Below are 25,884 nucleotides of genomic sequence, written 5' to 3'. Positions count from 1 at the left end.
GACTCCTTCGCCCTCACTGAAGTCAAGGCCCAGGTCTGGATTTGATCCATCTCCATTCTCCATCAAGGGTCCAGGCCTTTGCCCAGCATACAGCACATGCTCAAGCAGTTTGTTGAATAAATAAATGAGTGGTTAAATGAGGGCTTGGATGGATGCATGAGTGGAGTGGATGGGTAGATGGATGATAGATGGATGATGGGTACCTAGATGAACAATGATGGGTGGATGATGGAATTCCAATACAACTCTATCTGGACCCTACCCAAGTCCCTAGGATCCCGCCTCCCCAAGAACTCTGTTGTTTCGGAGCAGCTTAGAGAAGATAGCCAATAGGTGATGGCGCTACTGGGTGTTCATGATGAATTACTGCCATAGCGACTGAGAAAAGCCAAGAGAGCAACCAAGGAGAAGGGCTGGGATGATAAAAGGCAGAGAGGGAGAAATAGGTTGAGAAGGGTGCAGGCAAACAGACCACAGGCAGCTAGAGGAGAAAGGCAGCGGCTTCGGGGACCCGAAGGAAAAACAGGGAAGAGGGACATGGAGACTAACCGTGGGGAGGGGGAGGCAGCTGAGGGGGGAATCGTGGAGAAAAGGATTTATATTATCAGGCAAACAAAACGGTATGGTCTTCTCTAATAGGACCGTAGGGAGGCGAAGGTTGAAAGCGGGAGGCTTTTCAGAGGAAGAGAGAGGAGGAGGAGAATCTCAACCAGAAAGATTTAAGGAGCAGAGAAAGAGCGAAACAAGACCAGAGACAAATGCTGGCCCTTCAAGGTAGGGAAGGGGTGCCCGGGGTGAGAGAGCCAAAGCCACAGCTGCTCTGCCAAGGGAGGAAACCTTAGGAGACCCACCCAGCCAGAATCTTGAAGTCTCAGACTTTTTCCACCTTATGAGCTGTAAATTGATCTATTCAGTTAGAGAAACCTGGTTTTTATTGAGTAATTTCCTCTGAACGACCTCCAGTTTTGAAAATGTCCCCAACGTTCTCTGACTCCCCCCCTCCCCCGCCAGGTCCCTGCGTCAATGCCCGTAAATCATGGGGAGGCAGCCCTCCTTCCTGCTCGCCGGGTCCCTTGGCTAATCCTGATATGGCACTGGGTCCTTCTGGGGTGGAGACCTCAGATCTGTTTGTTCTGTGGCCAGTTCCCAGCATGCACCTCGCTGAGCGCCCATCCGGCAGCTGCTCAGGAGCCCCCAGCCACAGAAAGGATTGCTAACTGGTCCGGAGCCATGTCCTCTGCCTGGCCTCGATATCAAGGAAATTTCTCCATTTTTCTTCCTAGCCCTCAAACGGGGCCTCTTGCAGATGCAAACAAGGGGCTCTTTATGGGAAACATTGCCCATCACTTTCTTTTACATTGCATCTTTTATGCCAATGTCCCTCAAAGCTCTTTCACAAACAAGTGTCATTGTCTCCCCCTTACATATGGCACCAAAAGGAAAGCGCGAAAAGTTAAGTGGTTCAACGAAGGTCACTCAAAAAAGTCAGAGTAGAGGTGGGAACAGGACCCAGAGTTCCATGCTCCCAGGCCTATCACCTGCCCACTCCCAGGCCCAGTGGGAAAGAGCCAGCATCTGTGGGCGCCCTTCCCACACTCTGGCAGCATGCAAGCCCTCCCCCACCCCCACCCCATCTTTGCTATTTAAAGCTCAGAACAGAAACCCCGTCTTCATAACCAGGATCACACAGATCTTCAGATGGAAGGGGCCATCTTGCAAAGTTAACTGAAGGCCTGTGACTTGCCAAGAGCCACTAGGGTGGGAGGGAGGCCGGACGGCCCCTCAGGAGGTGGGATGCAGGCGTCAGTCTTGAAGAGCAATTGCATTACCTGTGTGGCTGAGGTTTTACAGCTTGCTCAATCTGAAAGTTAGCAAAGTAGTAATCAATGAAAAAGAAATATAATTGAGAAGATTAAAAGCTGAGGGTGGGTATGGACAGGGGAGGGAAGTGATTGCTAAAGAGGTCCATTTGTATAATTCAAAGGTCGATGCCTCTCATTAAACTCGCATCTCCAGACACTCAGGGGATGAAAGAGAATCTCTCCATGCTGACTGGCTGACACCTAAGAGTTTCCTCTGGCCACTTTCAAGGGCAACATGAGGCCAGAGGGACAGAAGAAACTGTTGGAAAGAGAATTTAGGGGAATCCATAAGCAAAAGAACATTTGGAGAATTGAAACACAAAGCCAGGTCTTCTGACCCTTTTTAAAAGACATCCAAGTTTCTTCTAGACCATGAGGGCTTATTTACATGATCTGAATGAAAGCTGAATTAATGCCCAGGGACATTCTAGACTGGTACAGCCTTACCTCCTCTGTTCTCTCTCTCTCTCTCACACACACACACACACACACACACACACACACACACTTATCCTTACATGGCATGCATGTATTTCTATAACTTCGGGTCAGTAATGCTCTCTGGCTGTCACTATAGGTTTACTTATAGAACTACCAACTGTATTTGTCTCTGAGACAAGTGACAAGCTTGTCCCCAAACTCCTCCCTGGAAAGGAAGTTACACTGGTGTGTGTGTGTGTGTGTGTGTGTGTGTATGTGTGTGTGTGTGTCTGTGTCTGTGTGTGTGTGTGTGTGTGTGTCTCCAGTTCCAAACTGAAATTTTGGTTCTCTGGGGTCCAGAAGGCCAGGTCACGCCTTCCCTCTAGGACACAGGCACCCAAGCAGACAATACTCTGGTTTGCTTTCTTGCCCTTGCTCTCTGTTGTGGGTGCTGCTAATGAGACGTCCAACGTATGCTGGTCTCTCTTGTCCCTCCATCTGCTGTCCTGGCTGCTTCCACCAGGAGCCTATATAAGGGTGTTTGGGAGATCATAGGCTACAGATGGATCTGCCAGATTTAGCAAATGTATTTGTTTACTATTGCTACCTAACACATTACCACAAACTTGGCAGCTCAAAACAACACCAATTTTACTCTCACAGTTTCCAGGGCTGGGAGTCTGGCACGGTATGGGTGGGTTCTCTGCTCAGGGTCTCACTTAGTCAAAATCAGGGTGGCCAGGCTGCTATCTCTCTTGAGGCTTGGGGTCCTCCTCCAAGTTCTGAATTGGCAGAATTCAGTTCATTGTGGCCTAGGACTGAGGTCTCTGTTCTCTTGCTCACCATTAACTAGCGGAAGTTCTCGGCTCCTGGAGGCCAACCACTGATCCCTGCCATGTGATCTCTGCACACAGTTTTCTCCTTCAAGGCCAACAGAATTCTTGACTGCTTTGGGTCTTGGACTTCTTTTTCTTTTTTCTTTTTCTCTTAAAGTAGGGCTTTGAACTCATGACCTTGAGATCAAGATCTGGGCTGAGATCAAGACCTGGACACTTAACCTGAGCCACCCAGGTGCCCCACGAATATTGCACTTTTATGTCCCTGGCCTTTAGATCACAATTTAAAGAGCTCATGTGGTCAGGTATAGCCCACCCAGATGGCCTTCATTTTGATTAACTCCAAGTCAACTGATTAGCAACCTTAATTACAGTTGCATTTTTGCCATGTCCTATAACTTAGTCCCAGGAGCAACATCCCACATGGCCTCTGGTTTTCCCCCACACTCTAGGAGAGGAGATTATACAGAAATAAGGGTCATTAGAGCACATTTAAGAATTCTGCCTAACACAACAGCTAAAAATACAGGCTACCCAGTTAAATTTGAATTTTACGTAAACAACAAATACTTTTTGTAGGATAGTTATGTATCATACAACATCTGGGACGTATATACTTACACAACACTGGTTGTGTATCTAAAATTCAAATTTAATTGGGCGTCCTCTATTTTTTCTGGCAACCCTAGATGTAGAGCCTCAGGACCAAGACTGGCCCTCAGTAAAAGAAGGCGTTTCTTTTGTGAAGCAAGCAGCAGTAGAACTTTCTTCAGCTGGGGGCCCTTTGGAGATAAGAACAGGCCTCTGTGGCCTTATTTCTACAACATCACTTTCCCCACTTCCCTCCCCCAGCCCCCTCAGCCCACGGCTGTCAACACCCTTCCCACTCACAGAGAGCAACTGCTGTTCCCAGGCCATGTGCATAAGTGGGCCCCCAAGGTCAGCCACGGAGTCTCCCTCGCCCAGAATCACAGCCTGCGGGTGGGTGGGGTGGGGATTCAGGAGCTGAGCATGGGGTGTGGGGGGAGGCAGAACCCGACACAGGCTATGGGCCCTCTGCCCTGTGTGGAAGATTCTGACCCCAGAAGAAGCTCTTGCCCTCGAGGCGGGCCATGCGGGCTCTTGGAGCCATGGAAAGCTTCCCTCACCGGCAGAGTTCTCCTTGTGAGCCACGCTTGGCTCTCCTCGAGGCTGCTCTGAATCCTTGCCAGCAACACTTCAAACTCTGGCCAGCCCAGTGTTACATTTTAACAGGCCAGGCCCTATTAGCCTCATCCTAGGATGGGTTATTCTTTCCAGTTTTCACTAACTAAAATCCCCTTTTATTTGGACACTCAAGTGGCCTCTAGGAACGAGGCTTTCATGTGTTGCCAAAAATGTTCGGATGCGGCAGCATTTGTGTGTGTGGCCAATTACATCGGTACCTCTGGGGTTGATCCCACAGGCCTTTCGCAGGCAAAATTCCTGTGAACTTCTAGCAGACCCCCCACCCTTTCTCCGGAGCTCTATCTGCACGAGGAGGCCCTGGGCGGCTGGAGATGGGCTTTTGCATGGAGTTTGGAGCCTCATGAAATCAATCTGAGTGGGGAGAGTGATTTATAGGAGCACTAGTCAATGCATTATTAGAATTAATATCATTATTTTGCTGCTTCCCTTTTTAGGTTTTTCCTCTCATAAATCAATTTAGTTCGATAAGATTGGGCTGAGTTTTGGCTGCCTACAGATGAGCGTGTTCTGCGTCGTGGAGCAAAGGACCGTTTGGCGAGGTCAGACAATGCCTCCAATGTTTTCTGATTTATTGAAAGCTCAGGTCTTGCTAGTATTACACACACTCGCTGATGTTTTGCAAACCAGGGATTAGTAAGATTTCTGTTCTTTTTTTTTTTTCTGACCTGAAAGCCATCTCCATATAGCGCTGGTTTCTCAGAGTCTCGAGTTTGTCACAAGCTGCCTTTTCCACAGCCAAGTAACGGCCACCAAAGGGGTGGGTTGGGTGTTTTTATAATCATTCTTTCTTTCCATCTTCATATTTGGCCAACACATACACTAACTTGTCCCGTGTCTGTTGTGAACTTCCCAACTGCCTGCAGAGGAGGATCTAGTCCAGTCTCTTCCTTCATCATCATCCTGTTCAAACATCCCAGTCGCTCGATCTGTCTGGTCGATGCTATCCCTTTGCCAACCAGCACAGCTGTAGCCTCCCATGGGAAGCCCACCAACACGGGCATTGGGGGGCATATTCATGAGGGCTCCGATACCCTCTTTAAATGGCTTCATGCACCTCATGCAAACGTCCACTGCCTGCTTTTCAGAAGTTTGTTGCAGAAGTCACCCAGGAGGGGCGCCTTGGTGGCTCAGTGGGTTAAAGCCTCTGCCTTCGCCTCAGGTCATGATCCCAGGGTCCTGGGATCGAGCCCCGCATCGGGCTCTCTGCTCCATGGGGAGCCTGCTTCCCCTTCTCTCTCTGCCTGCCTCTCTGCCTACTTGTGATCTCTGTCAAATAAATAAATAAAATCTTTAAAAAAAAAAAAAAAAAAAAGAAGTCACCCGGGAAGCTGAAGGTATTTTTCTTACAGAAGGGACAACATCAGAAATGCGTAGACATCAGCCCACAGGAGGAACTCAGAATTGCTGATTTCTCTTCAGTCCACTCAGGCTCACTTCATCTCTTCCACCTGCTCCAACTCCTTGCCTCTGCACCCTACCTGCTCACCCGCCGTCCAGAGTTCCATGCCGTGGCTTTTTTGGCCCCCTTTCCTCTTTGTGCTGAGCATGAAACTTAGGAGGATAAACTCAGGAGAACAGGGTGAATTCCCACCAGCACACGCAGCTGCTCCTACCAGGAATTCGGATGGTAATCCTTCTGAACGGTGACCACAAGCCTGGTGGTGCCTTGCTTTATTCAATCTAGCAGAAACTGATGTTAAATTAAGTCTTAAAGTGATGGGCCTTTCAAAGCCAGGACCTTACAAAACATAACAGTCACTCACTAAATAGCTGTTGAGTCAACTGGATTGGATACCAATTTCATTTCTGTTTTAAGAGACATTACTAAAATAAAATTTCAAACTACCCCCCCTCCAAGAAAACGTTCCCGAGTAAGGAATTATCGCAGTATCATTAGTGACAGGTCCCATGTCAGAGCTACAGAAGGGGCCTTCCATTCTCCAGGCAAGGTTTGGAGCTGGAAATCCTCTGAGCAGCCTTAATTTTACTAGAAACATAACATGCCTACACGCGAACACGGCATGTTGTATCATTATTGCTCCCCCAATCCCAATTCACACACCTCCCCTGGCTAACACATGCAAGTCGATTTCTTCCGGCGGGGGGGGGGGGGGGGGGGTTACAAAGGAAAATGAGTCAAGAAATTGCTTTTGGAAACTGAGAGAGATCCTTAAAATGTGGGGTCTGGACCACACACCATTGAGACAGCAGTCAAAGGCAACAAAATCTGTACTAGTGGTGTTATAAGTAGGGCCACTCTTCCTAACTTGTAATTCCAACTGCTGAGGTAACAGGCTTCATTTCTTCTATGTCATTAACACGGTATCCTGGGAAGCTGACACATTATTAGCCCCATTTTACCTATGCCCAAATTGAGGGTCCGGGAATTTCGGAGGCTTGCCCCAACACTCGAAGGAATGGACCAAAGCCAGATTTTTCATTCTCCTTTTGAGAAACGCCCTTCAGCATGAACACGTTTTGTTGTCTAAATAGCAACTCGTACTTGCATATCCTGAGCAGGCTTCGGAGTCACTGATGCCGATGGTGATAATAACAATGAGGAGGAGGAGGACAAAGGGGACCATTTATTCTGACACACTACATTTCAAGTACCAGATTATGATTGGATGTAATTTAATCTCCAAAACGTCCCTAGAAGTTAGGGTGATAAGATTAACTGTTTTATTAATTAGGGGAAAAGGGCTCAGAGATGTTGATTACCTAGTCAAAAGTCACACATCTAAAAAAGAAAAAAAAAATAGCCAACCTCTGATTTGGACTGTGTCCTGCCTGTCTTTAGTAACTGTTAGATTTTCCTGTACAGCATATTTGGTTAGAAAGCCGAGGCTACTGTTTCCATGTCTTTCTCTCTTTACAGCTCAGACTTTCTTTCTCCTTATTTCTTGCACCGGGCATTTCCACCTGCTAGCCCCATATAATATTTCTTGGTGTGAAATTGACTAGTTCCAACACAGAGCTAACCATCTAGAACACAATGCACAAGCTGCAAAGGAGGGGGAAATGTAAGCTTCTCTCTTTCTGTCTCTGTCTCTCCCTCTCTTTCTCTCTTAGTAACTCCATTTGAGGCTCAGTACTGTCCTTCCTCTGGCTTCTTGCTGATAGCATAGACAAGGGCCTCCAAGAGAGACCCATTTATTTACTTCAATGAGCCTCCTTGTAAATGATGCAGCTTTTATACAACCCAGTCTTACCAAAGTTGGCTGTGAAAAAAACCCAGCAGAACATAGAAATGTATAGTCATGCCTCAACTGCTGGAAATGTTCATGGATCATTCTAGATCAGGATTCATTCTTTTTTGAAATAGTGTGGTTGCTCAATAAAATCAGAAAAGTTGTGTTCTCCTCTCACATCTGAAACCCACTAGCTGCGTAGCTTCAGGCACTTTACTTAATTCTACTGAACATACTTCCTCGTATATAAAATGGAGATAATGCCAGTCTACTTTCTGCTCCTACGGGGATTAAAATATACCCATTTTGGCAAGGAGTAGGTCCTCAACAAATATTGCTTTCTTTGAGGGAAATATGGACTATAACTTGACTTTATCTCCAAAATGACAGGTTATATAAACTGTGACCATTAACTCTTAGATTGTGTCTCAATCCAGGGAAAGACTCAGAGCTTATTGGTTAAGTAAGACTCTTGCACTAAGTTTACCCTTGCACTAAGCACTCCAGCCCAGCTGAGGGAACCAGCTTGGGTGGTTTACCGCCTCTAGGCCCAAAGTGGTAAGGAGAGGGAACACAGAACTTAGCTTCTATGGCCTTGAAGGAGAGAGAGACCCACTAGGGAGGGGCAAAAACCTCAGCTGAAAGAACCGGGGGATAAATACCTCAAACCTTCTCTCTTCCCTCCCTTCCATATCCTTCGAGAGTCTCCTATTAGACAAATCTAACAAGGAACCAAAAAAACAAGGCTTCCAGGGCACAGAGCAGGGTGAAGAGGGGTGAGGGGTCTAGAGGGGCACAGACACCAGAGAGCTCGCCTTGTCTGGCCCACGAGCCCAACGGCCAAGCATCTTTAACTTCTTGTAGCAGCATTTAATTCTCCTCTGGGTCTGGACTTACCACCATTCTAGAAGTCCTCCAAGTCCCGAGTATGGCAAGTGTGGGATAACTGGGGTGTGACTGTCATTTTATGCAGACTTACAGGCTAAATTGTGTTTTCAATCCTCACTCCATTTTCCTTCCTTTCTTTAATTTACTATGGCCTGCTCTCCATTTTATGGAGCTATTTTAAGCATACACAGGAGATCTTCTTGCCATACACAGGGAACAATCAATGTTCCCACTTAATAATTCATTCTTTCATTAAATGCCCTGAGTAATTAAATAAAACATTAATAAATTCCACGCTGATATTTGCTAAAGTTTTGTTTCTAGAGAGATTTACCTGTTGGAGGATATGCTGGGACCGTGATTCACTATGACGAAAAATGAAACAAGGAAAACTTTACAGCACAGAGTCACAAAGTCCTTATTTCATCCTAAGAGTTACCAAATGCCTTCTAAGATATTTTGGGGGGGGGGGAAGATATTTTGCTTCCAGTACTGAGATAGCCCTAAGAAGTTTTAAAGGACCCGAGGTCCAGTCAGTGTCTCACACTGGGTCATGGCAGGCAGAATTCGACATGGGGCTTTCCCTGGCACCAAAGCCCTGCTCTTTCTGCTATTCTCTGTCCCTTTCATCTTTCTCACACTTCTATGGGGAGGTAGGTGACATGGGAAAAATATCCCAGTAACTCAGAGTTCTCCATATCTCACTGCATGCGTACGTGTGTGTGTGTGTGTGTGTGTGTGTGTGTGTGTGTGTATGCGTGCATGCACACAAGAGAGAAAGAACCAAGTGTGGATTTCAGATGCTGCGGAAACCACCTCCGAGGAATGTTCTGAATGGATGGGAATGAGGAAGAGGAGAAAACTGGCAGAAAATAAGATCTGCTCTCACCTCATTCCCTTGAGCATGCTTCCCCAGAAGAAGTTCAGGTAGCATTTTCCCATTAGCCCAAATGTTTCACTACATTCTCCAAAGAAGCCCACCCTCGCTGAAGATGGCTGTGTCCTGGCCTTGCTATGAATCATTAGGAGGCACAAATGCTCTTGAAAGGACTTTCACATTAGTACTGGGGTCACACTCCTTTCTAATAAATTGTTCCCCTGATGACCTCCCTGTTAGCACTTTCTGATTGTTTCACATCATCCTATAATATACTTCTTTGCTTTAACATTCATTTTCCAGAAGGTGTGGATTGATGCTAAATCTCCTGCAAGTCCTCTGAATGTTAGGATAGTCTCATTGCTGAGAGAGAAAGCTCATTCCTGTACACATTCCCACTGATCCCAGACTCACACCCCAGAGTTCTCCTCTTCCCTTTGGAATAATGGTCCTATCTATTGGTCCCTCTGGGGTCTCAGGAACCCCTGACTCATGCCCCTCCCTCAGACCCACAGCAAATCAGCCATCAGGTCTTCTTGGCCGTGTGCTGTGAATGTGTTCCTCCTTTCTCCAATGATCACCATCATTTAAGCCCTAATCCTCTCTCCTCTGACACACACTCCGTGAAGGTTTCTAGAATGACCGAACAAATGACCATTTTCAGAAAGCTTCTCTTGACCACCTCTCCACTCCCTACCCATGTTCCACTGAGCCACTAGAGTTAACTTCAAAATATTTAGACTTGATCATTACCCTTGCTTAAGGTTCTTCCTAAAGTCTGCCAGTTGTCTATAAGAATATTCCAAATACTAAAAAAAAAAAAAAAAAAAAAAAGAATATTCCAAATACTTTAACCCAATACGACGGGGGCCTTAGCTTCCTTTCCAGGTGCTCCCCCCAGCCAGCTGTGCATACTTTATTCATTCATGCCTCCCTGCCTTTGCCTACAGTGTGCTTTCTCCCAGCAACACTCATCACTCTGCATCACATGCCGCCTCCCTCATTAGCGTTTATCCTGCTCTTCACCACGACGTGAGGAAGGCTGGCTCAGTCAGCTGTGGCTAGGGGAACAAAATCAACTTACGATACACGTGGCCAGTAGGAAGCACTCATGTGTGGGGGGTAGGCATAAAAGGGTGACCCATTCTTTACCAGGCCCAAGTTATCTGTGATATTTACTATGTTGCTGTAGGACCATGGAGAGGACAGGCCTATGCCCATGAGCTCGTGTGCCACTCGGGACCCAGGCATACCAGGGACCTGTCTGCCAAGTAGGAGAGGCTGAGGTGAGGACTCACTTTTCATATTGGTTAGCTAACATGCTTTCCTTGTCATCCACAATCTACAGAGACATGATCCTTTGCTCATTCTTTCTGACTTTTGGTAATGCAACCTTAAATCATTATGCATGTGCCCAAAGGAAGGTACGGGAGGACAGGGGGAACTGGTGGGCAACATCAGACAGGAGGCACCAAGAAATCGATGCCTTCTTATAAAATTGCTATCCTGTCTTCCTCCTTTCTTTACTGGAACAACCCACTAGAAAGGATGAGAGACCAGAGTAGACTGGAATAGTTCCACTGTTGTTTACCTGCAGAATGTTTTCCTCAAGTGGGATTTTGGCAGCACTCTATGAATAAGTCAGATAGAAACGCAGCTGGTGAGTGCAGAGTCCCAGAGCCTCCCCTGGCCTGTCCAAATCCCCCACCATGGTGGCCTGGGAAGCTCCCCAGGATGGAGTGCATCAGATAGGTTTGCCCACCAGAGAGGACTGACTGTCAACCGGGTCAGAAGGCCCAGTCAGGGATGGTGCAGAGCATCCCATTACAAGCTCTGGTTGAGTTTGCTGTATTAACTTTTCATCGAAGAGTTCTAACAAAACTGTTTTTCTTTTACCTTTGCAGGTCCCTTCCTTGAGACGAGAATATGGCTGCATCATTTGTGGCCTGCGTGTGTTGTGTCTGGTTCCCGTGGTTTGTTTTCTGGCTTTGAAAACGAAACCGTTCATGGCTCAGAGATGGAAAGCAGACCACGGTTTGTCAGCAAGGCCATCCGTCATGTCCCCCAGAGGGGCTGTGAACTCCCGCAGCCTTGTGCTCTGCCAGCATGCAGACCACCCAGGTGGCGGAGCTCAGAAGGCCACCAGGCAGCACTGGGCATGAGGCTCTGCTCTCAGCTGCCCTGAGGCCTCGGCCAGCTCCCAGCTGCCCCTGGGGGACCCAGGTCTGAAATAAGCCAGTGTGATGATCCCTGGAGACTACTTTCCACTTGGCGGTCCAGGTCTGCGTGAGGGGGCATCGGAGGTGGGCCCAGGGTAAACGTACAAGAAGGTCCAGAGTGAGCAGAGCTTCGCAGATCTGCAGAGCAGAGCCCGGTGAGGAAATCACTTTACTGCTCTGTTAAAAGTTGTTTGGCTATGTTTAAGCTGTACCCTTTTGTTTTTTACTGTTCTGCAGAAAGCTAGTTGTAAAATGCTCTGACAGACAGCAATACAGCAAAGAACTTCTGTTAGCAAATGTCTGCACCTGCCGGGTCGGCGGGGACAGAAGGAGGCATGCTGAGGCCTCCTCGGAAAGAAAAGTTCCTGAGGCAGCTGTCCCGGGCATGCCAGCCGCTCTCAGCCACTCTGTCAGACTCACCTGGGAACGGACTAAGAATGTGGCGGTCTGCAGGGGCCCACTCAGACCTCTGTGGAGGACAGCCAGTGATCTGCATTTATCACGAGTGTCCCAGGGGACCATTATGCAAACTTCGTTGAGAACCAGGGTACGGAGGCACGGCTGATGAGAGGACTCCGTGTCTGCGAAATGTGTTTCATGGGAGGCCAGAAAGGGGCCGTTGTCTCCAGGGAAGCAGAGGCAGCCAAGATGGCTTCCGGAGCTGACAGCAAGGCTGGAGAAGAAGATCCTGGTGGGGTTGTGTCAAGACTGAGCACACAGCTCAAGGCTCCTGATTCCATACAAGGCTGGTGCAAATATGCCACCTCAACCTGGAAAAACAGCATGAGACAGAAGAGAACTAATTGTAAATGGGCTAGGCGAGTGACAAGTTGAACTTCGAGCCTGAGGTGAAAACCTTGTTTACTCTATTGTGTTTGTTCATTTGTATACCCAGTGATGACTGAATCACACTGTAATTCTAATAAAGATGAAGCTGTATTAGAAAAAGCACGGAAGTAGGTGCTTTCTCACTTTCTCCCATTTGAACTATTGAATGTCCTATATCGTTTGGCTTAGGCGTACGCATCCAACGTGCTGTTCCATTCACCCAAGGTACCATTCACCCCAGGTGCTCAGGACTTCTCTTGCAAACGCAGGGATACCAAGCCCGGGGCTGATACTGACCCCAGAAGTGATCTGACCTTTCAGGGCTTCCCAGAACATGACATTCCAGAAGTAATCCCAGCCCTCCAGTCTCCCTCCGACTGATCTCTGCCCAAAAAAGCCCTCACACCAGGCCCACGCTCCAGGGACTGGCTGGGTTACCAGTTGTCCCAGACCATTTGGCGCTTCGTCAGCTCCCACACTGGACAGTGACTCCTGAGTCAGATTTCCCAACTTCATGACTTCAGCATGTGTGGCCAAAGGGACTGGGCAGTCGTGCTCTCCACAACATCTGGCATGCTCTGTCTCTTGGGTTTCATCTTGCAAATTTTCTAGGGAAAAAAAATCCTAATTATCTCATTTCTTTCCCACTGGGTACCATGGTAAGTTTCAGTAGGAGGAGGGGATGCTGGGGGAGGGGAGGGGAAGAAAGCTTTCCCTTCTTCCTGTGCATGATCTGTCTTTGAAATCCAGTGATAAAGATGTATGTGGGAGAGAGGAGGGCTTTTGGGTGGAGGATGCATTCCAAGACCTACTGGCCCGAGCAGTCGGCCAGTCATATGTTACCCGCAGATGATTTATACGAATACAATCAGTATTCCCCGGGCTGGAGGGGTGACCATCACTCGCTGCGGCTAAATCTCCTTAGAAAAACAAAGGAGAAGAACAAATGGCACTATTGCTGGAGGAGAAAAAAGAGGGTTTAGAGAGCAGGTAAATGATGAAATGGGGATTAAAAAAAGTAATCGCCAGAGGGAAGAACCAGGAGACAATTCTCCACCTCGTGAGAATTAGTTTTTCTATTTTCCTGATCATCCCTCTTACTTTTAAAAGGAAAGATATTTTTCTTCATTGAATTAATATCTGAGAAGTGCTTTGCTGCATCAGACATTTTGAGAACTGTTGATTTAGGAGTCTCTCTCCTTATGTTGGGATATACAACTCCTAGCCAATTTTTTAAATTCATTTACACTTGGTAAAGGCTCAGTCAGTAACTGGAAAAACAGAATGAATTTTTTTTTTTTTTAATTACCTTCACTGGTGAGGGAAGTTCTTGCCTGGGACAAAAGGTAAGTTAAAGTGGGGTCATCATTGGCTTCCTTCTCTCTTCATTTCTTATTTCCCTCCTTTTTCCTAAGAGAGTCATTTTTAAAGAAGATAAAGACCACCAAGTTACAAGCAGCGCTCCCACTCACATTTGAGATCATCATGGAGCCTTGGTCTCACTCATCCTTGCACAGTGTTTCGCACATAGTGAAGACCAAAAAAGTGTCTTACATGGATACAGACAATGTCCCTGGTAGTCAGCTGATAACTCAGCATCAACGCCACTTCTGCTACATTGTCCTCTGCATCACAGCGGAGGAGCCTGGGAACACATTTCTCAGAAACCTTCCCCTGTATGTCTGGACATTAGAATCTGCCCCTCAGAGGCATTGCCTAAAGTCTGGAAGCCAGAGCATTCCCTCGCGAGTTCCAGGCAGATGCATGGTCAGTTAGCAGATGTGGGGGTTTCCAGGAAAGCTCTAGAAAACCACCTGCTCCAGAGCTGTAAGCCAGTGGAATTCCTGGACTTGAAATAGTGACTTCAGGACAAGCGTTTAAGAATTACCCACCCCATGACTGCAGGGAGCCAAGATCTACACCGGTAGTTTCCCTGACCTTCCAAGAGTTTTGTAAGCCTCTAGTTCTCTGTATTAACACAATTACTGCTTATAATACCTAGAATTGCCACTATTTCCCTGACCAAACTCTGAAAAATGCAGCAAGACGTAGGAATGGAACTAGATCACTTAGGGCGGAAGTGTAGATAAAGAGGATGAGAAAACACGGAAGCTACCTCCTGCCTCCCCCTGCCTGTCACGACCCTCCAGTTCCATGGGGCCACTCCCAGTCCAGGCTGGGTGGCTGGTGTAGACCACCTCCCATGCTCCTCAGAGTCAAATAAAAACAGCACCCTGGACTACAAGATACTCTTTACCTAATTTATTTTTTTTTTAATATTTTATTTATTTATTTGACAGAGAGAAATCACAAGTAGGCAAAGAGGCAGACAGAGAGAGAGAGAGGAGAAAGCAGGCTCCCTGCCAAGCAGAGAGCCCGATGCGGGACTCGATCCCAGGACCCTGAGATCATGACCCGAGCCGAAGGCAGAGGCTTATTAACCCACTGAGCCACCCAGGCGCCCCTCTTTACCTAATTTAAAGCAACAGCCCTTACTTTAAGTATCCTACTTTACAGATTTCAAACATTAATAGCACAACTTCTGGAATAAATTGATTCAGGGTTAAAAGGAACTACCTATGTCCAAAATTCACTCAATGGAATATCCTGTACAAACAGAGTCACTCAAGGAGAAAAACAATGTTTGGGTCTCTTTAGTCTATCATTAACCTCAGCAAAATCGACCGCTCTCGAATACAGTCCTTGTACACACACACAAAATGGTGAGATCACTAAAGGGAGGGGCTGAAAACTGCCAGCATATACAGATGCTCAAAATTTTGTTAACCAAATGAGTTTTCAAAATCACAGAGAGAATTCCAGGAGATAGGGTTATCAGGACAAAATAATCTCTTACATGCAGAAACAGCATTGAAACGTTTTAACTCTTCCATGGAGGAGTTAACAGCACCAAAAGAGCCTTCCAACACCTGAAGCCTCCTTGTTTACAGAATATGAATTTCTGGATCTCAAAGAAAGAAAGGAATGTGAAGCTGTGTCTTTCTAGAACCACTCCCACGCTCACCGTAAGAAATATTTGACAGCATAGAAACAATTTAACAGGCATGCCAGTCACAGCACCCAAATAAACAGTTCCATTCTAACAAAGAGAGTTATTTAATAACTCCACAAAATACCATTAAAACATCAGTGTCAATAACAACACGGACAATATTTGGGGATTACCTTAGAGTACTGTTTCAAACTTTGTTTCTTCCTACCGCAGAACTTGGAAGGTCCAAGTTTGAGCCCCTGAACTGGTGGCTTTGTAACTTGCTTTGTAACTGGGAATGACCTTGGGAAAAATCACTTTGCTCCCTTCAGCTGGCTTTCTTCAGCTATAAAACAGGAATAATGCCATGTACTCCCCCCAACCACTAGGATTATTGTGAGGATAAAATGATAAGAATGTGAAAATGTCTTAGAAAATACAAATATTTTGGGGTGCCTGGGTGGCTCAGTCAGTTGAGGGACTGACTCTTGATTTCAGCTCAGGTCATGATCTCAGGGTCATGAGATCAAGTCCCTTTTCAGGCTCAGTGCAGAGTCTGCTTAAGATTTTCTCTCTCTCTCTCTCTCTCTCTCTCTCAAATAAATAAATAAGTAAAACCTGTTTCTAAAAAGAAGACAGGAATATCTTCAGAGTAGAAACAATTACTAAAATCTTTCATTTCTGATTATGGTAACCCTATCTAATGGCTACCACTCTTTTAACGGCAAAATAAAAACCCTTGATAACCTATTCCCATGGCATGGATGTGGATAGTGACTTTATTCCACTGACTTACAAAGAGTAAGTCTGCAACCACACAACGTGGCCACCACACATGCATACTTACAAATGGGAAAGCCCATAGCACAGTTGGTATGGCAACAGCTGGCTGTGAGTATGAGATTGGAGTGGACCATGTCCTCACTAATAAATGTCAGCTTGATTTGAATTACTTGCTAAAGCACAGCTTAGACAAAGCCAGAAAGGAAAACCAAAGCTTTTTTGATAAAATGGAATCCCAGAGCATAAATAAAAGATTCCACCTGAGAAGAATGATTTATTATCTCTCACTCAAGAAAAGGATGCACAGTCCATTCTATGTGACCACATCTCTTAAGCTGTTTGCTACTGGTTTATAAAAAGCTCATGAATGTGTGTACATCAGCACACAGACACACACACACACACACACACACACACACACACACACACCCCACACAGACTTGTAAGCTCAACTAGAAGAAAAACTGGAGTTATACAATGGTTATTTGAAATGAAACTATGAAAGCTTATTCTTTTCAAGAATTTACACCTCTCTGCCCTAAAGAAAACGCAAATTACCCCAAGTCCAGGTCAGAAACACAAAAGAAAGTTTACATTGGCTAAAGAGAACTTGGGATTCAGAGCACCAGAGGTTTACCAGTCCTTTGGCATTAAAGTCAAGGCTGTCACAAAAGCAAAAAGCCTGAATGTCTAAAGCTTACAAATGCATCGTACTAAGCATGAAGATGGGTGTAAATTTTTGCATTGAACTAGTTTGGACCATATATAATTCACTTTCTTATAAGCTGTTTGATTAGAAATGCTGGAGATAATCATTTTACATTAAACCCTTCATCCTCCAAGTTCTCCAAGCTTCCAGAGATATGACATACTGTGAGGAATATTTACATTTCTGTGAGGAAGACACCAAATAACTTTCCTATGAGCAGCCATCTAGAAAAGAAAGGCCGCAATATATTTTTCCCTTTTTTTTTCAGTCATATATGAACTAAATGTCTCCTTTTTCCAACATAATTTAGGCAGTGATCCAAATCAACATCAGATTTTTGAGGGATTTTTTTTAAGATTCTTATAGTTATGTATCACTGTTAAGATGTGCCCAGCTCACCATATGATTACCACTATTCTGTAAATAAGATGGATGGAACTATTGGGATAAAATAGTAGATCAGTGGAGAAGTCATTTGAGGCCCAGTGAGCAACTCTGTCTTCCACTTAAAAAAACTAATCAATAAAAAGCCAATATTTCAGTTGTATTATGCAAACATAGCTGACAATTCACCACTTAAAACCCCAACTGTCCTCCGTGCAAGCCTAGCTCGGGAACTCCACTCTACCGACAAGAACACAGATTCCTATTTTCTTAAGGGTCTGTATCAGTTAGAATGTTTGACTATCAGAGGTATAAACAATGGAGAAAATGGGAAGGCTAGGCCCATCCTGACCCAGGTTCTGTTGCTCTGAAATTCTCTCATTTGGCCCTCTGCCTGTGTTGGCTTTGTCTTCAATCTGGTTTTCTTCATGACTGCAGCTTGGCTGTCTACAGCATTAAGGCTATATTTCCCTCATTCATGTTCACCAGGCAAGAGACAAAAGCTCTCTCTTAACTGTGAAATAAAAATAATTCCCTTCAGTCTAATTTGGCCACCATAAGTCCCATGGCCAACCCTGGATCAAGAGTTGCCAGGGGACCATCGAATGTGAGTTTTCATAAGCCCTGGTTCCAAAGTACTGACCAGCAAAGGAGATGTGCTTGTTATCTCTGGCTTGGACTGAGACTCATCCCTGAAACCAAGGACTGAATGAACCTCCCTTGATTTATTGGGCCTCATTATATGTGGAGATTGAACAACTAAAGAAAATCAGGTATTTTTTAAGAAGGAGGGGAAAATGAATGCTAGAAAGTGATTAAAAATGTCCATCTTAGAACCCAAAGGGCTTACTAGGAAAAGTGGTAAGAAGAATTTTGCCACTTATGGTGTATCTCGAATTTATGTGGGGTGGTGGTCCACCATTAGTAGGAAAGGGAGTTTCTATTTACAACTGGGTATGCTTCCACCTGGCTCCAGGAAAACAGATTCTAATTTCCTTAAGAGAGAGGGTTGCAAGTAAGTTTAAGGAGCCTAAGGAAACTTTATCAGAGCTTATTATAAGAGCTGTAAAATCTGTAGAAACAAAGACATTACTCGTATCAGCCAAAGCAGATGCAGTAGCTACTGATTCAGAACACCAAGAGGTCAAATGGAGAATGTAGCAAAATCATAGCAAAAAAGCTCAAATGTTTCCAAGAAGATAAAGTCACCCCTGCTGTAGGAAAGAAGGATACTGGGGTGGCTTTGGGAGTCAGTATTTCTATTAGATAGAGTCCCTAGCCAAAGATGTGAAGATAACAGCTCAGAACACTTGCTGAGCCCAGCTTTCTCACTCAGGTGGGGAACAATGTTTCCCACAAAGGAAGATCTTCTGAGAACTCCCAGAAGGTGAACAGATCAGATTTCCTAACTTGCTGCGCCATCATAGGAAGTTCAAAAAGGAGGAGACCTAGTAGCGCTCCTCTTAGGTAGATCAAGCCTGACCTTAGGTAGATCCACAAGCCGTGGCCTTTTCACCTGCACATGCTTCAGTATTCTATTTTGGAGCTAGAGGAAAGGAGATAGGAAGCAATTAAGGAGCTTAAAAAAATCAAAGAAAACCATAGGCAAACCAAATTCCTAAGACTGGAATATACTATATACCAACATAAACACACACACACGCACACACACATGCCTGAAAGTTTCTTATCATTAAGACCAAAGTACCTGCCAGGCTGAAATCATCTTGAATTAGGTGGAAATGATAGAACTTCCCAGGAGATTACTGCCCACAACATACTCCAGTGAAGAAGTCCCCTCACAATGATAAATGGCTTTGTATTATAGAACAAGATTCAAGAAACCTTGATAGTCTAAAATGCTGAGGAAAAAAGACCCAGCAAAAAGATTAGGGGTGAATGCAAAGTCCATTATTTCCACTGAAAGAATCAACTGCACCAACAGAGGTTTACCTGCTTAATAGCTATGAGTTTTGATCGGGTCTGTGAGTTGACCACAAGTTTAATATGTGATCATTAGTGTAATGTAACTTCTTTAAAAATCAATATAATATTTATTTTTTTAAAATATTTTTATTTATTTATTTGACAGACAGAGATCACAAGTAGGCAGAGAGGCAAGCAGAGAGAAAGGAAGGGAAGCAGGCTCCATGCTGAGCAGAGAGCCCGATGCGGGGCTCAATCCCAGGACCCTGGGATCATGACCTGAGCCGAAGGCAGAGGCTTTAACCCATTGAGCCACCCAGGCGCCCCAATATAATATTTAGATCATGGAAAGTGATAACTTCATGATTTTCTAATTGGATCAGACCAAGTCGGGGATTCTGGATAATTGTGGGAAGTTAATGGTGATGCTGACAAAGTAAGGCATGTTTAGAGGAGGGTGCCTGAGACAGTAAAGGTCAGGTAACCATGTTGTAAATATAAGAGAGAGGCCATGCTGTAGAGTTAGAAATAAAGTCAATCTCTGTTACCCAGAGAACAAAGGCTGTAGACCAGAGTCATCTATAAGAACAAGGGGACAAAATTAACTACCCTATATCACATGCAAGGGAAGCAGGAGGAGAGACCCTGGAGCCAGTATGCCTGGGTTTAAATGCCTGGATTTATATCTGCCACATACTGACTGCAACCTTCAGTGGGTTGATGAAACCCTCTGTGCCTCAGTTTCCTCATCTGGAAACAGGAGTACCAAGAGTCCTATGGCATAGGAATCTCAGGAGGAATACATGTGTTATAAGTAAAGTGCCTAACACTATACCTGGCAAGTCATAAGCACTATGTAAGTCTTTAATATTAACACAAAGAGCCAGCTTTTTTCATGAACAGAGATACCATGTGTATTGGTTTGCTAAGGCAATTATGACAATATACCACAAACTGGCTGGCTTGAACAACAGACATTCATTGTCTCACAGTTCTGGAGGCTAGAAGTCATAAATCAAGGTGCTAGCAGGGGTGATTCCTTCTGAGGGCTCTGAGGAAGAACCTGTTCCATGCCTCTCCTAGCATCTGGTTTGCTGGCAATCTTTGGTGTCCTTTGGCTTATAGAATCTTCACACTGATCTCTGCCTTCATCTTCACATGGAAGTCTCCCTATGAGAATGTGTCTATCTCCATGTTTTCCCTTTTTACAAGGACTCCAGTCATATTGGATTAAGGCCCACACTAATGACCTCATTTTAACTTGATTATCTCTGTAAAGACCCTATCTCCAAATAAGGTCATACTGTGAGATATTGCAGGTTAGGACTTCAACATATGAATCTGGAGTGACACAGTTCAAGCCATAATACCATGACACTGGGGATCTTAAAAAAGAGGCCAGATGATCAGAGGTGTTCCTGGTTTAATCCCGCAATGCATCCGACTGAGGACATACTTTTACAAAACAATTTTGGGTCAAATCAGGACTCCCAGCATGTAATTTAATGGGCAATAAAAAGCTTGATTTCTTAGTCCACAGGCCTGACTTGGCCTCACAAATTACAGTGGTAAAAGGACAGAGCAACATTGCTGTTACTCCCTTTGTCCGCTTTCCTATAGAGATAATAGGGGAAACATCTCCCTATTACTCCTTCAGGGCTGCATTCTGGTTTCAGCATTCTTTTTGTTCTACAAGTACCAGGCACCCAACAGAGTAGTACCTATGGGGAAATAATATTCATCACTTCAGGAATACTGTAGATTTTCTCCCTCTTCATCTCCTTTTATCCGCCCCCCCACAATTACAGACATCAAATAGTTTCCTTCTCATGTCCACATGAGGGAACTGAGAAGGTAAGCTTTTAGTCTGAAGTCGTGCAATTAATTAATGACAGTCCTGTGATTAAGTTTAAGTTTCCTGATAATCTATCAATTGCTAGTCGATTTACTGAGCATCTCCTATTTGTTTAGTACTGTGCCAAATACTGAAGATCGAGACCTGGTATCAGTCCAACGGAATCACTGAAACTTCCAGCACTGAATGAGAAGCCACGTCACTCCAGGTCTAACTAAGCCATAATAATAAAAGTTCTCAGGACACTTTTTTCTTTATTTTAGCCTAGTTACATGCAGATCACCCAAAGGCCTTCACTTCAACCTCCCACTGTAAGCAACATTTGGAAATGCTGTTTCCCTGCTCTTTGCTAGAACTGATCCCTCAGTCTTTGCTATTCCTCAGAAAACACTGGAGACTGTTTCATCTTTTCATCTCTTCTCTCTCCTCCAGGTGGTCCCATACTTTTGGAGAGGATGGCACTGCCATTTGCATTGGGCATCTTGCCACATAAAGCAATGGTTTAGAGTTTTCCTGGACTCAAAAAAAAAAAAAAAGGCAGGATGTGTCTTCTCCATTTATCCAAGGGCAGCCCTATTAAGTAAACGTTATCAGTCAGGTTTGTTATCTAACAACCAACCAAAACACAAAATTTCAGTGGAAATCAACAAACAGCTGGGTGTTTTATTTGTGTGTGTGAGTTTTTGTCTGTTTGTTCTCACACATCAATGAGTTGAGAGAGCTTTGGCTACTGATGTGGTCTGAGCTCAACTGGGCTTGGTTCCAACCTGTGGGTTGGGTTTAGAGCTCCTCTGCTTGTCTCTCATCTTCCCTGGACCAGCACTTACCTGAGAGATGTTCTTTCTGCAGTGAAAGAGTAGGAGTACAAGAGGGTAAGCCCAGTCTCATGAGTGTATTTCAAGCCTATGCTCATATAACATCCACAAACCTCCTATTGGCCAAAGCAAGTCACTTGGTCAACGCTCTAGACAAGGGGTGGAAAAGTACCCTGCACCCATCATGAGGCCATGTAAAGACGTGCAGGTGTGACACTACTCCAAGGAACTGGAAAGTAAGCGTATAATTTGACCTGCCCTGGTGAGGCACATTGTCCACGAAGGCATGCCCACTGTCACTCACTAGATACCTGCCCTTCCAGAAGCACAGTTTTATTTTTCACCATCGAGCCATCCTACCTTTTCCTTGCCTCCCCAAATTCCATGACATCTCATTTTTCAAAAGCAGTTCCTCCCTTCTCATGCTGTTTTATTAAAAGCTTTCTGCCAGGCTGGGAAGTTGAGGAATCCCACCTGCATGTAATATATGATAATTTTCTAATGCAACCCAGCACTGTTTGCTTTTTTCCTCAGGCTGTTGCTTGCCTGTTGCATTGTTGTTGGCCAATTTCCAAAAATCATAATCAGAAAAGGAAAAAAGAAACTATTGAGAAGACACTTATCCAAACATCTGAGCCATCCTCCATCCTCCAGGTAATGAATCCATATTGAGTGAGACTAGCATTTGGAACAGTAACATAAGAGGAAAAGAAAACGAAAAATTCCCGTTAAAGTAATAGGTCCTACAAGTCTATCATTGCAGACCCACAATATGGAGTCATAGATTTAGTTGTTCACACCTCTCCCATATTTTCAGAGCCATTAACCAGAGTGGACTTGTCAGGGTTTCAACATTGTAATTGTTGAGCTATAAATTTCCCTGCTGGCTAGGGCCTGAGGTTTCCAATAATCACAGGCAAAAGCAAAAGTCAAAATAGATAGTGCATGGGGGAAGGGAGAGAACCTGGCATGAGGATTTACTGAAATGGGAGGGCCTGGGGTGGCGTGGAAAGAGGGTGAAGGCTGCCAGAAGCAGAGCTGCTGCAGAGCAGGGCCCAGGACCATGCTAGCTCTCAGTTAAACTGTCAGTAAGGTTTCGGCTTCCCAACATGATGAAAACAAGCCTGGTTCCTTCTCACACAACCAACCTGGGAAGAACTACAGAAGTAAGAAGCAAAACTAGATTTGTGAAACTAACATAAAAACTGTGGGGAACCCTTGGTAGACTGAGTATGTGAGGACTAACTTGGGGTAGGTGGTACAGTGAAGTGATGAAGAACGTGGTAAGGAAAAGCTCCCAAGTTTTGTTCTTGACCACATTATCTTTGGAGGACGAGCACCTGCTTTAGGGTGGAAGAGAAGCCAGCAGCATCAGTCAGGTGGAAGGCAGGTCAAACAAGGGGAGTGCAAACAACCTGCAGAGTGGGGAACTCATGAAAAAATGTGGTCCGGCCAGCTGGCCTTGAGCACCCACTCCTCTACCTCCTCAATGTTCCCTCCCCTCAGAACTGGTAGATCGCATCAAAAGCTGTGTTCTTCAAACTGATTTTGACTTCCACTCACAATGAGAAAACACATTTTACGTGGTGACTCAGTATGTACACAGCCCTGTACAAATGAAAGGTTTCACAAAACAACATGCCTATTGCTGAGATGCCCTCTATATTTTTCAACCTATTCCATTCCATTCCATTTCATCCCATCCCATCCCATCCCATTCCATTCCATTCCATCCCATTCCATTCCATTCTGTTTCTTCTCCCTCCCTTCCCCTCTTTCTCCTCTTCCTCCTTCCTTTTCTTCCTCTCCCCCTTTTCCTCCCTCACCCCCATACTGACTGACTCACTACATTGAGTTCATGAACCATTAGTGAGTTGCCACCAAAGAGATAATTTCCTTCCCAGGTTACTTTTTCAGAGTATCTAAAGGAAGTTTCTGACCAAACTTGTGGCCTAATGGAGAGATAAAAATTGGGGAGGTTGGTTACTGTTCTGTGGAATCTTGAACTATCTGCCTCAGAGTTCACCCCTGTCCCTCTTCTAGAAGTTGAGTTTGAAACCCTCCATCAATGGAGATTACCAGACATGATAAATGTTACCCTTAAAGGAAGAAACAATTTTAATATAGAATGCTACACTCAGCCAAATTATGACTTAAATCTGGATACTCAATGGATATATTCTGGAGCATATAAGGTTTTAGCAGGTTTGCCACACAAAGAACTGTTTAGAAAATTCAAGTAAAAAGCAAATCCAAGACTGTTAGAAGAAATATGGGAAATAAAAGGATTCAAATAATGTAGTAGAATTAACTGTTACCTAAAATTTAAGAAACAAAGAAAAAAATAAGTTTATCCATAATATCCCTGAACAAAAGCTTTATTCTTTAAAAAAGATTTTATTTATTTATCTGACACAGAGAGAGAGAGAGAGATCACGAGTAGGCAGAGAGGCGGGGGCGGGGGGTGGGAAGAAGTCTCCCTGCCGAGCAGAGAGCCCGAGCAGGACTCGATCCCAGGACCCTGAGATCATGACCTGAGCCAAGGCCAGAGGCTTAACCCACTGAGCCACCTGGGTGCCCCACAAAAGCTTTAGATAATATCAGCAAGGGGTTGGCAGAAAGGGATGGAGCAAAGAGAAATGAGAACATGTGTCCAACTTGTTCAATGGGAGGTTATAGACGGATGATAGATGATAAATAATAGAAAGATGATATATAGATGGAATGCAGGTAGATCTGAGATAGCTAAAGGGATAAATAAATAAAAGTATAAGAGAGACAGAGACTCTTAGATTAGCTAAAAATGGTTTTCTCTTATGTATCAACAATATATGATCTATGAAAGAAATTAAAAGAAAACACAAAGTTAAAGGATGAAAAAAATTGAATCAAAGAAGGTCAGAGTATCAATTTTAATACCTGACAAAGGAATTGAAGGCAAAAAAGAGAATAACAAGAACAAGAAAGCACAAACAACATAACCATCATTGGGATATATGAATCTCACAATATAGATTCAATATATATAAAGTAACAATGATAAAACTGAAAGAGAAACAAGGCAACCCCCTCTCCCCCCACCAACCAAAACAAGCATAAATGTGTAGTCACATTTGTTCTTAACAGCATTCAATGGCTTCCTGCTGTCTTAAGGATAAAGTCCCATATCAGGGCTTGTGAATGCTGTCCCTCTTACCTCTCCGGCTCCAATTCTTCATATCTCACTCTCTTCAACACTTTCTGAAACCTTTTTGAATTTATTTTTATTCTTCACATGTGTCTCTTTTCTCTTATGCAAAACCATAATGTTTACTGTTCTTCTAGCTATAACATCTTCTCCACCTCTTTACCTGGCTATCTCGTATGCATCTAAACCGTGGCAGATTAGATATTACTGCTGCCACAAAACCTTGAATATAGTCATCCTTTCACAGCACTCCACTCACTTATAAATTTCCTGCTTGACTGTCTATCTCCCCCACTAGACTGTAAGCACTGTGAGGAAAAAACAGTGTCTGTGGTGGTCAGCAGTGTACTTCTAGTGACAAGGACACAGAATGTCAGAGAAAGAAATTGAAAAAAGTATTTGTAAACAAATCCCTCCCCCCAAATAAAAACAAAAACATTTATAATGGATTTTTTTAAGGATTTTGTTTATTCACTTAGAGAGTACGTGCGAGCAGCGAGCGGGAGGGGTAGAGAGAGAATCTCAAGCAGACTCGGCACCAAGCGTGGAGTCCCACATGCAGCTTGATCCCGGGACCCTGAGACCACGACCTGCGCCAAAACCAAGAGTCGGCCACTTAACTGACTGAGCCACCCAGGTGCCCTTTGAATTTTTTTTTTTTGAAAGGAAATCAGTCCTACTTCTGGTTCAACATGACAGAATTAACATGTGCATCCATTTCTATTTCTGCCCCCCCACACATAAAACTTCACTAAAATGCCAGTAAAATAATTTTTTTTAATGGTAAAATCTTCCAGAACAAAGAGAAAGCTACTGGAGATAGCTTATCAAAGTCAATAAAATATGAAGCCAAAATGAATGGGGTCGGTGGGCATGGAAACCAGC

General features: G+C 44.6%; 1 long non-coding RNA gene across 4 annotated transcripts in view; it reads right to left on the bottom strand.

The window, feature by feature from the left end:
* Positions 1-10,867: 10,867 nt before the first annotated feature.
* The window catches only part of LOC111156628, a 35,521-nt gene continuing 20,504 nt past the window's right edge, over positions 10,868-25,884 (bottom strand). For 2 of the 4 annotated variants that reach the window (XR_002641234.1, XR_002641236.1), the window contains exon 5: positions 10,868-12,956. This is a non-coding gene — a long non-coding RNA (uncharacterized LOC111156628). The remainder of the gene's footprint in view (positions 12,957-25,884) is intronic. The other 2 variants (XR_002641235.1, XR_002641237.1) reach the window with 2 other exon arrangements.

The sequence above is a fragment of the Enhydra lutris genome, unplaced genomic scaffold, assembly GCF_002288905.1.
Source record: "Enhydra lutris kenyoni isolate GAN:26980312 unplaced genomic scaffold, ASM228890v2 scaffoldscaffold47, whole genome shotgun sequence".
NCBI lineage: Eukaryota > Metazoa > Chordata > Mammalia > Carnivora > Mustelidae > Enhydra > Enhydra lutris.
The sequence above is the reverse complement of the archived record's forward strand: the minus strand, read 5'-3'. Positions and strand labels throughout refer to the sequence as shown.